The following is an 18,028-nucleotide window of genomic DNA, read 5'->3' on the forward strand; positions in this document are numbered from 1 at the left end:
GTTGCTGCCCAGCGGGACATTATACGTATATATGTCTCTCTGACAAAATAAATCAAAGTGATGCGTGCGCGGCGAGATAAAAGAAAGGAAATAATGTAGCCTAATGTGGTCTGCAGTCACATACCGACACCTGTCCGTCGGCAATAACAGTCCCCGATAACCCGGACCAATTATAGGGTTGCACCGTTATTTGGGGGTCATTATTTTTTTATTTGCATTGCCTCACACGATGAACACTACATATATTTCTATATGATGTCATAAACACGGCTAAACACGACAGTGACACCAAGTGGAATTAAAATATATTCCACAGCCCCAAACATGTCTTTTTCAAAGCCTGCAGTGAAGAGAAAGGTTGGTGATGAGCACAGACAATTCCAGGAAAAGTGGGAGATGCAATATTTCTTTGTTGAGCACAGGGGCACCCCGACGTGTCTTATTTGCACAGAGAAAGTTGCGGTGCACAAGGAATACAATTTGAAACGTCATTACACAACTAGACATGCTGAGGAGTATGCAAAATACCAGGGAAATGAGAGAGCCAACCGGGTTGCAAATCTTAAAACATGTCTACTGAGGCAACAAGATTTCTTCAAGAAAGCAACCAAAGAGAATAATGCAGCAGTCGAAGCTAGCTACGTGGTTAGTGAGATGATTGCTAAGGCGAGAAAGCCATTCACAGAAGGTGAATTCGTCAAAAAGTGCATATTACAGGCTGCAAGTATAGTCTGTCTGGAAAAGAAAGGTCAGTTTAGCAACATCAGCCTTTCTGCCAACACCGTAGCAGAGCGCATTTCTGACCTGTCAAGTAACATTTATGATCAACTGTGTGAGAAAGCCAAATATTTCAGTGTATACTCAGTCGCTCTTGATGAGACCACAGACATCAGAGACACTGCCCAGCTCGCAATGTATGTCCGTGGTATTGATGACAATTTTGAAGTGATAGAGGAGTTGCTCACAGTAATTCCAATGCATGGCCAGACCACTGCTCAGGAGATATTTCACCAGCTGTGTGATGCCATTGAGAATGCCGGTTTGCCATGGAAGAGGTTTGTTGGAATAACAACCGATGGAGCGCCATCAATGACAGGGAGGAAAAATGGACTGGTGGCACTTGTTCAAAAAAAACTGGAAGAGGAGGGTGTAGAGGAGGCCATTGCTCTGCACTGCATTATCCATCAGCAGGCCCTTTGCAGCAAATGCCTGAAGTTTGACAATGTGATGTCTGTCGTTGTGAAATGCATCAACCAAATCAGATCCAGGGGCTTAAAGCACCGAAGGTTCTGTACTCTACTTCACCGAGGTACGTTGGCTCAGCAGGGGAAACGCCTTGAAGAGATTTTTTGAGTTGAGAGCAGAAGTGAAAGCCTTCATGGAGAAGGATGGGGTGGCTGTTCCTGTGCTAAGTGATCCCAAATGGCTCATGGACTTAGCTTTTCTTGTTGATATCACACATGAGCTTAATGTACTGAACAATAATTTACATGTGCCATGTGCTTCTCTAACCCTTCCTGTAGCCATTGCTTTTCATTTCTTGCCGTGTGAAACCAACTTGAACTGATTTTAAGTTTGCTTGTAAACACTGGACAAACTTGTAATATTTGTATTTTTATGAACTGTTGCATTGCATGCATTCAATTTAAAGCAATGTGGCCTGAACAATATGTTTGTGTGGTGCCATAATGTGGATGTGGGATGAGAGACTTGAGAGCTGGCTGCCAAGCATCTTTTGACAGCAAAAAGCTTTTAGCATGAGCCGATTGAGAACATCCATTCCTCCTTGATGTTTGTCTTCCTTGTTAGAGCTCATGAAAGCTTGCAAATGGAACTCTGTGTGAAGTCACCAGGTCTCAAGCATCAATATATTGTCAATTCATTCAAATTAAGGAACGATACAAAACAAGAAATGATGTGAAATGTTCTGTTGACTAGTAATCTTGCACTGTTACCTACCGACTCATTAAATGCAGTATTCAAGCAAGGTGTGTCACACCATGCAGGTGTTGACAAAAGCCGTGATATTTCAAAAGACCAAAAACTGATGTTACATTAACACAAACTATGATTCTGTGATCACACTATGCTCGAGTCTGTCTGATTTACACTCCAACACTCCCCCACACTGATTGTCATGCACTGTATATCCTTCAACAATAGACTCTTTCCCCTCGTTGTCAGGTATTCTTTAGTATTTTGCAAGTTAAAAAGTAGAAAGAGGATTCACAATTTATCCATACTGATGAATTGAACAGATCAAATTTATCTGCTGATGCCATCACATTGTGTGAAAATGAGACAGGTGGATATATATACATATATATATACACACCACTGTCCCAAGTTCTGCACAAATCGTTTGAGTTACAGCCTAATTCATATAGCTTTGTTAGTCTGTATTGAAATGTTCCAAAACTGCATGTTCTATGATAAATGAATATTTCTCCCCATCACTTAGACCAATATAATTTGATTGCTTTGTTCTCAAAAGTTACAAAGCAAGAAGGCGTGCTGGGAAATGTTGATTTGTTTTTCCAATGGCCTCACTCGCTGTCTGTCTGTCTGTCTGAGCGGTCCACTGGAGAGCAGCCTTGTCAGTGTGTTTACACTGAGGTTGCTCCTTCAGTCCATCTTCATATGTTTCAGTGCACTGAAGCCTGTTTTTGCAGGGAATTGCAGCAAACTGTACACAATATATCAGAGTTATACCTAGTGCTAGGTAATTATACTTTGTGCTTTCCACCCAGGAGTATTGTTGCTTCCATAAAAGTAGAAAGCCTGTCTGTCTGTCCGGTAAGCTGCTGCTTAACATAATTGTGATTGACCTCAGTGCAAATAGTTTTCTTTGACCCCTCTCTTCACAACAAAGACCCCACACACGACACATCTCAAACTAATTAGTATTTCCAAGCATACCCTCTTCCTTCATAACTTTTAAGAAAAAGCCAACAAATTAAAAAAGCGGGACGTTTTGGAAGCGTTTGCATTGATAAACCGGATAATGTAAAGAGTGTACCCATGAGCAGTGTGCAGCGCTGTCAGATTTGGCTGTCTTTTACTTTGAAAAAAAAATGCAGGAGTAAATTAGTGTGGAGAGGAACCTTATAACTTCATTTGTAACTTACCTACTTGTTCCTCCAAGCATTCATGGGGAGTGGATCTCATGCAATGGTGTTTTATGTAGGATAAGATTGTCAGATTACATAATGACTGTTCTTTCTCACTAATTACCATCACTGGTTGGAAGGATGGTAATTGTTAGCATTGGAACTCAAATCAAAAAACAACATCCATCTGTGTACCGTTCTGCCACATTTTACCTCATGATACTAAATTGAAAGTGAAAATAAGGTGTAATCACCCCGCAGAGATTTATTCTTGGAGATAGCGGTGAGTTACTGAGGAGCTCACAAACTAAACACTACATTCTGGGCAATACATTTGAATCTAAAGCAAAAGAGGCTCCTAGAACAGGTTTACTTATATTTAACTTCTGAATTCAGTTTTAGACTTTTACTGGCATCGGCGGTACAAACTTTGTGTCCAGACTTTGTTTCAGCCCTAAAAAGGCAGGAGCGAACCCAGTATCGTACTCCAGAGCACATTTAAAAGGCCATGTATCGGGGGCTTTGCTGAACTGGGCATAAGCTCCCGGTGACAGGGGTCGCGGTAAACTCCTCCTGTCTGGGTTATCGGCCTCTGACAGCCCGGTGAAGGCTGCTGCCGTCACAAAAGCATGCATCACGTACTTGTCACAGCGCCTCTCCTCCACCCACCCCTTTCCTGCTGAAAGTCAACACCACGGTCTCACCACACATATACTTACGCCTTGCAGACACCCTCACAAGAGTCGCGTACGCACGAGCACATGCACGCGCACACGCATGCCAGCACACGTATACAGACACGTTCCCATTATGGTGACAAATCCTGCCCGAGCTGGCTCCCATCTGTGAGTCACGGTGCGATGTGTTGTACGAGTCAAACTCCCCCGTCATCTGCCTTTCACAGATGGATCTGCGGGGCGTCCAAAGGTCTTGTCTGGTGGCACTGATTGAAGGACGGTTTAGTATCATGCCCCCCTCAGGATCCAGATCATTCTCAAAGCTTTGAGGTGTTGGACGGAGGCAACTCTCCAACAAGGGGGTCAGGTTAATCATCGTGGTTTGACTGGGTTTAATCCATTATACTATGAGTTCACCTTTACATAGCTTGGCTGACTGATCTCATTTCCTCTATATACATATCCGTCCTTTCACCCAAGCTCCTATTTGCCCCTATAATGGGATTAACTCCAGTGACACCAATCTGAAATCTAGCTTTAAACTCTGCAGCGTGAGTCTTATTTCACTGCATATTCCCATAAGGGATAAAATATTGCTCAGCTTCCATAATTAGATTCCTCTCTCCAACCTAAATGTAAATGATGACAAATTAATGATAAATAGCTCTGTGTTTGCGCTCCTTGTTGTCTGCCGGCCCGGTCAAGATGCCTCCAGTAACACAAAGCACAGCTGACAAACCAGGTTAATTAATGTGTCTGTGTGAATATGTACAAGATGCTATCATAAATAATGGATGCTGTCAAGCACAGCTCAAATTTGTTGCAACCTAACGCTGCATCGATGACTTTGTGTCTGTGCTGTTTGTCCAGTGTTTACTTATTTACTTAAGGAGAAAATACATTTTAGTCCACGCCAGCACTTCAAAACCATTCTGGTCTCGGTTATTGTTGCTTTACCCACCCGTAACTTTTGAAACACTGATTTAACAAGCTGATCATCAAGCTATTTTCCACCTTGTAATAAAATTGAAGTGTAACAATTGACCTTGGCAGAACAAAAAAAAAACCTTTCCCTCCTCTCTTTCTCATTCTCATGGTGCACCAATACATTAGTAAGTAGTTGCATTCCTCCTGGAGCCATTAAAGGTCAACAATAATGGTTTTCTTTTTTTTTGTTATTGCAACGCCCCCCATCTCTTGCTCTCTGTGGCTAAGCGCAACCCACTGCAAGGACATCCAGTTTGTATTAATTCATCTTAAATGTGCAGAAAGGCATATGTTTGTTAGTGATGACTTGTGGGCTTGCAGTGAACTGTTGCTAACTACTTTTGACCTCATTAATATAAATTTGCCTCAAGCTTGCAGGGTTGAAAGATGTTTTTTTTTCTTAGAAGGAGTTACGATTTCATGGAGGTCAAATGCAGGTCAAAGTCAAAGTAACCGTAATTTTGTATTCATTGTCACAAGGAGTCAAATAACATCACGCCTCTTCTTGCTCAATGTCCATTTCATTCTAATTTTACTTTATAATTGTGATTCAAATTGATCCACACACTGTATTCCATATGCATACTGCTTAAAACAAATTTCCATCATTGCCTCAGAGTTTCGAATATCTTAGCACCTACTTTACCGGCCGTAGATTGCAGTAAACATTAAATCATGCACTTCATACTGTTTTATTGTCACCATTGCCCTATGCGAACAGCAAATTTGCATAAAAGTAAAGAAATGATGCAAGAAGCAGCACTAAACATTTCTACAGCGTGGCGAAATTGAGAGTTAATCCATCGCCGGGTTACATCACTCTTATCTTACATTATGACACGGTAGAAAAAACAAGGAGATTTCAAAGGAGCTTTTGAAAGGGCACAGTATAGAGCAGGGTACAATTTAGGACAAATTCACATACTATATACATTAACTACTTAATTGAGTTCAAAGTAGAGGACTCTATAGAGAGACATGGTTAAGATCTGGCTGTTATTTAAAATGCAAGTGGGAGTGTCCCGGTTAAAGGACTGTGGAATATATTATTCAGATTCGGCGCTCATTAAATTATACAGTATTAATGTGTGCAGTTGTGTGTTCACATCTATATGGGTCCTTTAGAATATTCTGAACTCAAACTACACTTTACCATCCCTGTAATCTTTTAAACTCTGTTTTATGAGTCCTGTAGCTTTAAAAAAAAAAAAAAAAAAAAAGTGGTGGCCCAGCCTCCAAACTTACTGTGACATCACAAGAAAACAGCTGTCAAACTGTAGCCTGACTGTGTGCCGGGAGGGGGCAGGAAAAAACGCACTTAACCACTGCAGCTGGTCGCTGATTGGTCCGCCCTTCAGAGCAGCTGAGCGAACGCTAATATGAGCAGGATACCCAGACTACAATCTGTGAAGCTGTGAGGAATAATCTGGCAGAGCCAGGCCAACCAAACTGTGCAATACCAAAACATATTTGAAGGACACCTTTTTTTTTTCTTGCAGAATTACATGAGAAGATACATTCAGTTCATGAAGTTATAACAAGGCCATGGCTAGCTTAGCTTACCATGAAGGCTGTAAACAGCTGACTCCAACTCGTGATGTCCTCTTATCTTCCTGTCTCTCTAACGCTTCTTCTTCTGTTATTATTATTGTAGTTCTCTGTATGTCTATTTTAATTTAGCAATTTACCTTTTTTTTTTAAATTTTTTAAATTTTTAATTTTTTTTACTTTTCTTAAGCATTCATTATGTTGTGATGTCATAAAATCTCCTTAAAATGGTACCATCTTATGATAAAATGCATTTATATGGAGGCATTATAAAGCTGTACTGAATGACTTTATTACTAGTTAATCAATCATTTACTCACGATTCATACAGAAGTCCTGGGTCATTAGTAAGGGCAACTTTTGGGTTACCATGCCAATGAATTTAAGTCATTAACAACAGTTGAATCAGGGATTGTGTATTGATTTTGAAAGTCAATAAAGGGGAGTGACATTAAACCATCGCAATACTCTGTAATTACAAGAAATTTGGGATTTGTTATCCTTTGATAAACTTAATAAATCGTGACAAATTGGGAAATGCTTCCAACATACTGGATATATTTTAGACTCTCCCTTCAGTCTCTGTGCAGGCGAGCTACTCCACCTGCACTCGAGGGCATAACATTTTGATTGACATTTCTTAGCAATTTCTGAGCAAACAAGCTGTTTGACTGCAGTCCTATTTCATCATGTCCTCCCTGCCTCTCGCTGCCCCGCCTCCGAGTCTAGCGGATGGTGTTGAGAGCATTTGGTCAGTAATGTCATTTACTCAGGCAGACATTTTTCTCTCCCTTTCCCTTTTTTCATATTTTTATCAGGCACAGATGTCCATAACTGCACCCGGCTTCACATTTTATGGAGGATTTAAAATACGAAGGAGGATGTGAGTTTTTCCTTCGTAGTAGCCCTACATTATATCAAACAATCAGATCAGGTTTATATCTCTATTGTTCGCTCAGAAAATTCACAAATGTACTTAACATATCTGTGTGGCAGGAGGTCTGTTCAACTTTTTCTTTCTATAATCATGTCGTAAACAGTGAGTTTCCGTGGCTCCTCCACCACAGCATGATCTAAGTAATCCTAAGTGAAATCTGCAGATTCTTTGCCCAAGAGAGACAAACAGAGAAAGAAATGAGATTTTAAAGCGCATTAATGGTAAATTCAGGATGAATGGATGTGATCACCGCAGTAAACAGGAACTACGTGTGTCTCGTATGCCCATCAGACCGCCACAGTCCTTATCAGTGATGACTTTTTATCCCAGTCACTTTTTATCCCAGTCACTTTGAACCTGATCGGCGCTCATTTTCACTGGCGTGTGGAGAAGGTCCACGGCGAGGCACAAAACGGATTGCGCGTCCATGGTGGCTAATTCCGATTCGAGGAATAGAGGGAGCTGTGTTAAGGATGTTAGGCATTAAAGAGTTGTCTTTTTCATGGGATTATCTGTGAAGGAGGAAGTCGGTAGTCAGACGGCGCTGACTGGCACGGCAAGATCAGCCTCCATCCAAGTAGAACACTTCTTCAGGCATGCAAAACATGCAGACTTAAGTCACATAATCCCTTCCAATATCAGCAAGGATGTCAATACGCCGACACAAATGGATAGGATACAACGCTTTTTCAGCCTTATTGTTGCTTCTGATCCCTGTGTTTGCAGTGGTGGTTGTCAGCTTGCTATTATTGGCCACCGAGGATCCACAGACACTAAATGACAAAACATATTTAAACCACTGATGAAACGCTGTTTCAGGCACAGCTTTATTCTTCGCACCCTGATGTTGTGGCATTTATGGGTCCTGCTGATATTGAAGTAAATAATCGGACACACAAAGCTGACACTCAAGCACATCTCAGGGGCTAAACAAACAATGGCCGGCTCTGCACATTCAACGCCCGAGTTTAAATGAGACTGTAACTGTGGATCATAACAGGGCTTTTCTGGTGTTTTGTGGAAGCACTGTTCTGTCAGCGTGACTAAGCGAGGCTGTCCAAGTCCAGCTAACCATGACTGTTCGAGAGCGAGGGAAACAATCGCTTTTCAAAAACAAGTGGGTTCAGGCAAATTGTTGACGTTACACTTTCAGATGTTGCTAAATGTTGAAAATGGCATTGTTTTTGCTTCTGTGTTGTGCTGCCAAGCATTTTAAATCCTGTGCTTAACATATTGGAAATGTTGAAAATGTGCTGAACGCAACATATTTCAAGACGCTCTTATTCTATCCCCATCAATATTTGCTGCTGAAGCAGCACAGTTTCTACATGGTACTCATTAAAGTTTCATTGCATCTCATCTCATCTCATCTCACCTTGCCTCATCATGGACTGCTGTAGAATCTGGACGTTTACAAAGATCTCACTGATCAAGTGAAGCTTTTATGTGTTGGCATGTAAGAAATGTGGAACACTTGGAAAACATAAATACATCCATTTTTACTTTATTGTATTCCTGAAGCTGCATCCATACAAGCAATTATGTGGTGCAAGCAAAGGAAAATACCCTGAGCTCTGCTTCATTGAGACTCATGAATTCCATTTAATGATTGACTTGTAAGAGAGTAGTTAACACTTGAAAATTACAATGATCTGAATCTGAAGGTGCTAAAAATACAATGCCTTTCCTTTTATTAGCGTGAGCTGTAATAATTTCCACTGTATTGAAAAGGAACTTAAAAATCAAGCAGTTACAGAAAAACTGCCTTGTATGTCTTCATGCTTTATTATGATGTGATCCGTCATAGTTAAACTCCACCCGCTGGATCATAGTTTGCTATTTAGACCTAGTTTGCTGTATTTCAGATCATTTAGAAAATCGGAGCATTGACTTATCACTGGCATCATTAGATAGGTGTTTGATGAGCTGTGGGGCCGTAAATGACACATTTGGATTTAAAATGAGCCTCAAAATGCCTTTAACTTTGTTACTCCAGAAGACTTAAAAGGAAATCTTTTCATTTCTCATTTTCAACCCCGACAGAGCTATAAGCCGTGTCTCATCGCTTTCTCCGACCTGTGTCAAGTCATTTGTTCGTTACTGGATAGATAGAGCAAACATTAAATGGCCAGTTTGATCAGAGAAACCGCTGCCTGTACAGTATGTAGCAGAGTTGGACTTATTTTTTTTATCATATCGCCTCTACAGTAACGAGGGAAAACAGCTGCCTCTTGAAGTGGCAGCCTTGGCTTCTCTTTTCAGCTTCTTTATGTACTGAAACCTTGACAGCAACAAAAGGCTTGCTGTGCTGTTTCCATGCATTGCAATGCCGGGTCATGTTTTCTGCATGTGCCTTTTGTGGTGATTTTACAGTTAAAATCAAAGCTTGGATGCAGCATAGCTCAATGAGGAATCGTCCATTCATCCATCGTCAAAACAGCTGTTCTGACAAGTTTGTGAATGTATGCAAGCCGTGAATGCATTTCTTTGGACCGCCGCTAAGTATTGCAGCAAGCGGTAGGAGAATTTTGCTAGGCTGTGTTTGATGAAGGCACGCACACAGTCGTCTTCAAAAAACAGAACACGATACATTCTCATCAATGAAAATTAACATCTAAAGTTTGGTTAAGCTGTTGATCTGAATAATTATGAGGATTAAGTATTTCTCGCGTGTAATATCATGCACAACGACATGTAGGATGTATGAGTGTCTTGATGGAACACAGTAGCCGTGTCCACCACGTGCTACATGGGTTCACTAATTTAAAGGACATTTTCAAAGTAAAATCGCACAATTACTCAAATCAGCGGGGCTGTCCCGATTAATTAATGAAATCATCTGACATGGTGGCATTGTGTATAAAGCTCACACATACGTCAGACCAGACACATGTGCAGCGTATCAGTGCCAGTTGTGGGTGATGTGATTCGGTTAAATCTGAGGGTGGGAGAGCTGTTACTTCATCATAAAACATTGTTTGTATGCCAGTTTCATGCAAATGTATTAGTATTCCTGCAGGCTACAGCGTTCAACATGTCTCTCAAAGGCACATTTAGGAGTTTAATTTTATATTATTTTTGGGTTATTGAAATATAATTGTTTGCTTTATTTGGATTTCCCTGTGTTGATGATCTTTAAATTTTGTCCTGAGTTGTGAAGCACTTGAAGTCTATTTCAGTATTTCAGTATTCAGCAAATCAATCATTGAGCCACCTTCTGACATTTAATATTGATGGGTAAAATATCACATCACATGATGGTTGACAGGTACACAAGAGGAATTAGTGCTTTGGTGCTATAAATATTTACAGACGAACATATAATGATGTCTGCTCTGGTGTTGCTGGGGAGCCTAACTACAGCGTGGGAGAAGGAGGCTCGTGCACGTGGCCAGTTCCACAATTACTGAAATGTATAGAATATTATCAGGCGTACGTAGCCGACAGAACAAGTTCATATATTTCTTGTCTTTGTGTGTACACGTTTTAGTCATGAAAGGGCAGGCCTGCTAGGTAAGCAAGAACACAAACACCAAGTACGTGTGTGTTTCAGTGAGAGCTTCACCATGGAACATTTTCTTAGGTGCAAAAATGTGCTCATATAAACCTAATTATGTACTGCATGATTAATTTAACTGGAACACACAGACCGTGCGTTCCAGTATCCATACTACTGAACTATTTAGTGTGCCAGAAAAAGATTTGGTATGTCCTATTACACAGTATGTTAAATATAGTACACCAAAAGTACCAGGATGGCCTACTACATCCAGTCGTGTGTTGCAGTATGAAGGCCAGCACGCTATTCGAGCTGTTCTGACCCACAATCCTCTGCTCAGTGAAAGATACGTCACATTCCTTCCTGGTGGTAGTAAGACATTACTAGGAACCGTAACCACAAGGGAAATGAGACAAGACGATAGTTGCTTCGGCCATTTGATTTAATTAAATTGGAAATTCATGACCCATCTCTGAAATGCATATACGCATGAAAAGAATGCTGAAGCATTCCACCCAAATTTAAACATGATTTAACTTTAGAAATATTCTTAGGTGCCGTACAATTGTATTTGGGGTTCAGTGTAATGGTGCTTTGGGTCTTGGCACCTCCTTTAAAGGAACAGTTTACAAACAGAAGAGGAAAGACTGGCTTCTCCTTTCAGCCCATTAGTATACTGCCGGCTGCTTTTAAACAGGATGAACACAGCAGACATGATCTACCATCACAGAAGCTTATGTCAAACCAACCGGCTGGTGATACTGTATATTTCTCCTATTTCTGTGCAAACACGAGTATAAAAATATAAACCAGGGATGGGATCTTGCCAACCAGATGGTTAGTCTACTCTTGACAGTCTAAGAAAACAGATTATGCTCCAGGAGGTATTCATTACTAGGGAGCTTGAAATTGAAAAATGAAGATGAAATTTGCTGGACACACCCATGTGTGTTAAAATCATTTGTTTGCAATACATTTCAAATTTGCACCTATTTTCCTATTTTCACAGAAACAAAACTACGCAGTATTATATTTCCATTCCATTTATATTTGTGTTAATACTAGCATCAATAGGATCTATACAGAAAGGCTTCTCTGCTGCCGTCGTGTGCAAAACGCATGTTACCTGTTTGCTGCTTTGGTGCATTTATTATTAGCTTATTACTGCTGCGTTCACCCCATGTCTCTCCCACAGCTGATGCTGTTGCTTTCAGTAATAAAAGTGTCAGTAATTGAGGCTCTGTCATTTGCAGGAGCAGTGTGACTGACCACTTTAGATCCAGAACAACCATTGAAAATAGCAGAATTCACTTGTTGATTTATTAAATAAAAGCATTGGAAATTAGGGAATTTAAAATTCACTCTGAGCTATTCAATTAAAGACTTTTTCTGCTGAGTTTCATTTTTTGAAGGAGTTCCTCAGAATTTTTTGGATGGCTGTAGTCGTCTTTGCATGTTTCTGCTGTTCGCACCATCGCATGTATTCTCTCAGTGAAACTCCTGCAAAGGTCTGGAGCCTTGTAGTAACTTCTTCTCCTTAGGTTGTCTAATCGCGGCTGGCAGACCGCTTTTCGGTGCATTACTGCCACCTACTGACAGGAGTAATGCATTACAACCAGGAAAAAACGGGAAATAAGAAAAAATGATAGTCACACGTACTAATACATTTTTGTATAGTTTATTGACTATTTGAATGTTAGAAAATCGAGTCCCAACCCTAATGGAAATATACATTAGTGACTCGCCACTGTAGGAACGGTTACACCTTAGAAACGAGCCGTCCGTGTGTGCGACGGTGCACACTCTTCACATGCACACTCCACTACTTTATCAAATAGCACTACACCCCTGGCTGCAGTCCATAAGACCATTAATGATTTTGGAGTTAAAAAACAAAACACAAACAGTCAGCCACTTGCTTATGTCCTCATTAATAAGTTAAAACTCAGTTTGGGTTTAGAGACGAGTACATCAACGAATGATATGATAATAGAGGTACAGCCAGAGGCGTGTTGTTGCAAACCTGGACCGTTGCTCTGTGAAAGGAGGCAGCCAGAATTTGCTGTGTTAAAGCAAACCCATCCCTCTTGCAGACTGTCTCTCATACCTACTGATTATTTATGTGGTGCTGGTAAATGTGCTGAGCATGCCTAAGTGTATAAATAGCAGTACGGACATCATCAGAGGCTTCGGCTCGCAAAAGGGGAGGGCGGGGTGGGGATGTGGGTGGAGGGGGCTTACAACCAAAGCATCAGATCATGAGCAACAGAGACGATCCTCCCTGACTCATCAGGAATGGAGGGAAACTCTGATCTCTGACATGCTCGCAGTCTGCAAGTTTGAGGGCTCGTGGGTAACCCCGCTGACCTGTGCGGCCGCTGGTGCGCAACTTTGTGTTGTGCTTATTACCTAATTATTCATATGAGATGACTTATGGCATTATTAAATTAACATGATCCCCTTGGTTCAGTGATTACTGTACATATGTGGGACGTGGTTAAGGATAACAAAGACTTTTGACTGTAACTGGGTTGTTGTTTTTATATTCTATTAAAAATAGCTGCATAACCTGAGCAATTATTGGAGCATATCTTATTTGATGTGATTCTTCGAGGCAACTTTTATTATTGCTCAGCATCGCGGCGGTCACTGTCTGCACCACGTAGAGATTTCCTTCCGACCAAAGAGAGTCACAACATCCTGGTCATGATGAATATTACAGTCAAACCTTACCACATATCTCTCCCTCATCATTTTACGCCCCCACCATTATCTCGTGTGTACTCGTGTGTTTCTGCTCTCTGCAGTGCGGCCCACAGTTGCAGGCCTCTTCGTTTTGCCCTAGGTTGTTGCCTTTGTCTGGAGCTCTTTCATCTCTGGAGGTCACTTTGCCTGCCCTGGAGGGACTGGTGGTGGTCAGCGTGCCAACTGTGGGCATGCTAAGAGAACCATATGCTCTCTGTTAAATTGCACTCGGCAGAGGCAACGTGGCTATTTGGTTTTCTGGGAATCGCAGGGTGCTTAGCACCACAGTCAGAACCATCAGTAAAGCAGGTATTTCTCGCAGCCTGTCCTTTTCTCACCATGTCACTTCTCGTTTTGTATTCCGCACTGATCACTTCCTGAGAGGGGGGATGAAACATTCAGAGTGACCGGGCCTCGCTCGAACGCCATAGACTAGCCCTCCTGCTGCCATTCATAATTCATCCAACTGGTTAAGTTGACCATGGCCCCAGTCTAAATATGTGTTTCTTTATTTGTTTTTTATCAGGGTTTAGCAGCGCTCAGGGTCCTGGCCCTCAAAATGTTTACTCTAGTCTTGTGGCAAGTGAGGCAGAGAAATAGAAAAGTGCATGTGCTATGTGCCTTGCATTTTCACACATGGTTTAGACAGCACTATAGAGGTGCCGCGTAGCAGCTTGTTTTTCACTCGTCATTAGGAATTCTAGAGGGTGTTTCAAGTGAGAGGCGATAATGTTTCTGTGGACATCGCAGGCCTCTATAGTCGCGCAGTAAAGAGCAACATGGACTGAAAATACAAGCAGTAATAGGGTTCAGTTTTTAGTACGAAGCTGTTATAGTTTTTGTGGAATGCTCATCTGAAAGGAAAAAAAACATAGTGAGAGTGAAAACATTTTTAAATAAATCTTTAATTTTCTCACTGTGCAGACAAGAGCCGAGCTTACGTTCATCCAGACGGGTGCCTCGCCGTGTGTGCTGAAGCTCCGGGGTCCCGAAACACTGAACAAATAACTGTTTGTCCTTGAGGATGGCTGCAAATGAGAAGGCTGGGTTGCTATGCTGGGTTTATAAAGGCAGGGAGAAGCAAACCACCACCCCGACAGCTGCAGCATCTGATGAATCATCAATCTTTTAGAAACCATCAGTCTCGCATATTCTAATTGTATAAAATGTATAGACGGGTGTGAACCCAGAGCTGGAATGTTTATTTTAGTGCCGATAGCTCTGCTAATAAAATGTCAGGTGATTAACAGAATATTCATTTGCAGTTATTTAGTTTCCTTTTACACATTTCTCAAGCAGAAGTATAAAATATAGCTTGCTACTGTGTCATAAATGTCAGGGCAGATGGTTAATTAAAATAAGTAATTTTAACATTTCAGTTAGGAAATTACAAACAGCATTTATGACCATTTTGTGACAAATGTGAAAATAACATGCAAATGAATTGATAAGGAAAGTAAGAACTAATATTTTGAACCACCAGAGTTAAGCTGTAAAAGCTGCACATCATCTGTTTTTGCAGAGATGAAAATCTGGCTGGAGGCAGTCTATGAGTCTGATGACATTGGATCTTGAAAAGATGTTTTGCAGCAAAAGAGCTTTTGTTTTTGAGTGTGCAACCTTTCTCTTCTCGGCTGCAAGTTCACACATCCCACTGCTTTGTATTGGGGTTTTTTTTTTATAAGAAAAATAACAGCAATAACCCAAATGTTGTGTAAAAAAAAATAAAAAAAAAATCCTCTCACTGACCTCATCACTGTCACTCAACTGAAGCATGTGTGCATGCAGTGAATGTGTGTATGTGTCTGCATGGGAGTTTGATGAGTAGATGGAGGGGCAGTTAGGGTGCAGTCACAATATGTACGACGACAGCTAAAGCAGCATGAATAGCTCGGGTGATATTTGCAGTGTGAGAGTGTGTGCAGTGTGCATTAATCAATTCCTCAGTGTTGGGTGCTGCAACATAAGATGGACGTCTCGGTGATGTGCGGCATGCGTGAAATTGTGCTTCTCACATCGCTGTCTTTGGTCAGTCAGAAGACCTGGTTGTTTAACATCGTGTAACAGCATTGTGGAAATAAAGGATGCAAGTTGTGTTGGACGTTATTATAAGATTTCAGATTTTATGATTGGGACAATAGACAAGCAGCAGTGATGTCACCCGTTGGTTTGTGAACGGCCGTTATGAAGCCTCGAATTTGGATTTTGGCCGGCACCACCTTGCTAGTTCGGAGCGGTTTGGAGCAGGAAGTGACCATATTTGGATGAGCTGGTGGGGAGAGGGGGGAGCGGTGGATCTGACTGATCTGATTGGAAACCTGACGATACTACGTCCCGCCCACCGATAGCCCTAACTTGACTGCACCACAGGCCTGCCAATCAAACAGACACGCCCCCCCCAAAAAACACTTTTTGAAGCTTATTTCATAATTAATTACAGATTATTTTCAGAAGGACCTCCAGAAAACTAATAAGACGGAGTGACTTTAGCTAACAACAGCAAGATAACTGGTGGAGGCATTTTATTGACTTTGTATTTGATGAGAGAAGTTGAATGGGAGTCTATGGAGCCGGAGTCTTTTTGGAGCCAACCTCTAGTGGCACTCGGTGGTATTGCAGCTCAAAATAATTTTCACACCCAGAAACTACATCCACTTTTATATACAGTCAGTGGTTTGGCGTATAACTAACAGTACATGTTCAGAGAGAGCTCTCGTTGCAAACATGACACTGAAGAAAGGATGCACTTGACAGTGGCTGAACAAACTCTTAAGGTTGCTCTCGGGGTCCTTTGTGGTGGCTTCACTTGTTTACACTTTGCAGAGGGGAGAGGTTGGGTGGTAAATATTTCTCGTGTAGACAGAAACGCTGCATTGCTGCAGATGAGGCTGATGAAAACGTCCTGTTGAGATTCTAATCAAGATTGCTGTTTTTGCAATTAAATTTGACAGAGGAGGATCAGAGCTATTCCTGCGTTGTCATTATTCCTGAAAAAAGAAAAGCAGAGAGTGGATCCCTTTTTCTTCATCTCCACGAGCTTCAATTAACTCTGATAGCTCCATGTGTGCTTTTAGTTGTGCACTGGGGAGAGAGGAGAAATTGCAGCTCCCTCCAACAGTTAAGCCTATATGCAGGACTGCAGAAATTTAAATGAGTTTGTGTGTGAAGTTGAACAACTATCTACACCAAACCTGTGTTGTTGGTTCATCCCACTCCTGCAGAGTTTAATTTTGTGAGAAGGATGCCACTCAAACCCGCAGTGTGCAGGAAAGCACCGAAAACGTCCAGCTGCACTGATGTTCACACTCACGTGTGGTATTCATGAGCTCTCAGCTGGGAGCATCATCAGAGAAGATAAGTTGAGTCTGTAAATGCAGTTATGCAGACTGATTCACTGAAGTCAGTTACTGCAGTAAACTTTAAAGCATTTGTGGTACTCTGTATTTAAATTAGACGAAGGTTGGTGTATTTAAACCATATTTCTACCTGCGGTATTAACTGAGCATCACAAAGCCCCATGAACGCATCATTAGTGAACTATAGCCTTATATATGTTTGTGGATAAGAGCTCTGTTCATTCAGGGGGTGTGTAGAGTTGAACTGTGTGAAAGCTGAATCTGGAGTTTAGTGTCACGTTCGCAACAGTTTTCTGCCCTTTATTGTATTTAGAGAACTTTGCAAGCCATTGTTATTTAAGATGGTGTTACATTTGCCAAACCCACCTCCCACTGCTCATCCTAAAAGCTGTTTTTTTCTACTACTATTAAAAGTGTAATGCCATTTGAAAAAAGAAACAAAGATGCGAGCTAAGCAGCCAAAGTGTGTTGTGTTGGAAATAAAAATGAAATAATGGTCTGATCTGACAAGTTTACATATTTTTTGTAGTGTAGCTAGTTTCACACTGCCGCAGAAGAATGATGCTGTCTCTTTAGTTTTCTGTGTGGATCATCAACTTGTGATAATGCAACTTCTTTCCGCAAAAACATACAACCTTCGAGAGAGACATTTAAGACCCTTTCAAAAAAAAATTGTTTTAAACCTAGAGAACCTTAGCTTAGCTGGCTTTCTAGATACAGCTGACAAATTGTGACAAAACTGGTGGAAATACAAAACCTGCTTCTGGCTACTTCTGTTTGAAACCAAAGACCCACTGTTCATAAGGAGGGAAATTTCCACCCGCCGTCATGTTAAGCTGCATCTTTGTGACAGACTATAAAGAACATGTCATATCACAGCTATTCAGAGCCGCAGAGGAGCCTTTGTCTCCGTCCACTCCTCCGTCACTTGTCTTGTCAGATCAGAGGGCAGAGAAGAATGAATAAATGAGACTGTAGTTACATCTAAACACACATCCCCAACAAACTATATCTCTCTGCTAGCTGCTATGATCCATGAACTACGGGTGCAGTTTTTATGATCGCTTAAAAATAATGTTATGCCCTTAAATGTGGGATGACTTAGATATTTACAAGAAAAGAAAATATGTAAATCAAAACAGTACAAATCCGCCAAACAGTTTTTTGAC

General features: G+C 41.2%; 1 protein-coding gene across 5 annotated transcripts in view; it reads left to right on the top strand.

The window, feature by feature from the left end:
• lrfn1 (leucine rich repeat and fibronectin type III domain containing 1) overlaps nucleotides 1-18,028 on the top strand; it is a 161,648-nt gene that overhangs the window by 86,224 nt on the left and 57,396 nt on the right. The window lies entirely within an intron of this gene.

This window comes from Embiotoca jacksoni, unplaced genomic scaffold, assembly GCF_022577435.1.
Source record: "Embiotoca jacksoni isolate LCO1_2020_lvr unplaced genomic scaffold, fEmbJac1.0.p SCAF_28, whole genome shotgun sequence".
Classification (NCBI taxonomy): domain Eukaryota; kingdom Metazoa; phylum Chordata; class Actinopteri; family Embiotocidae; genus Embiotoca; species Embiotoca jacksoni.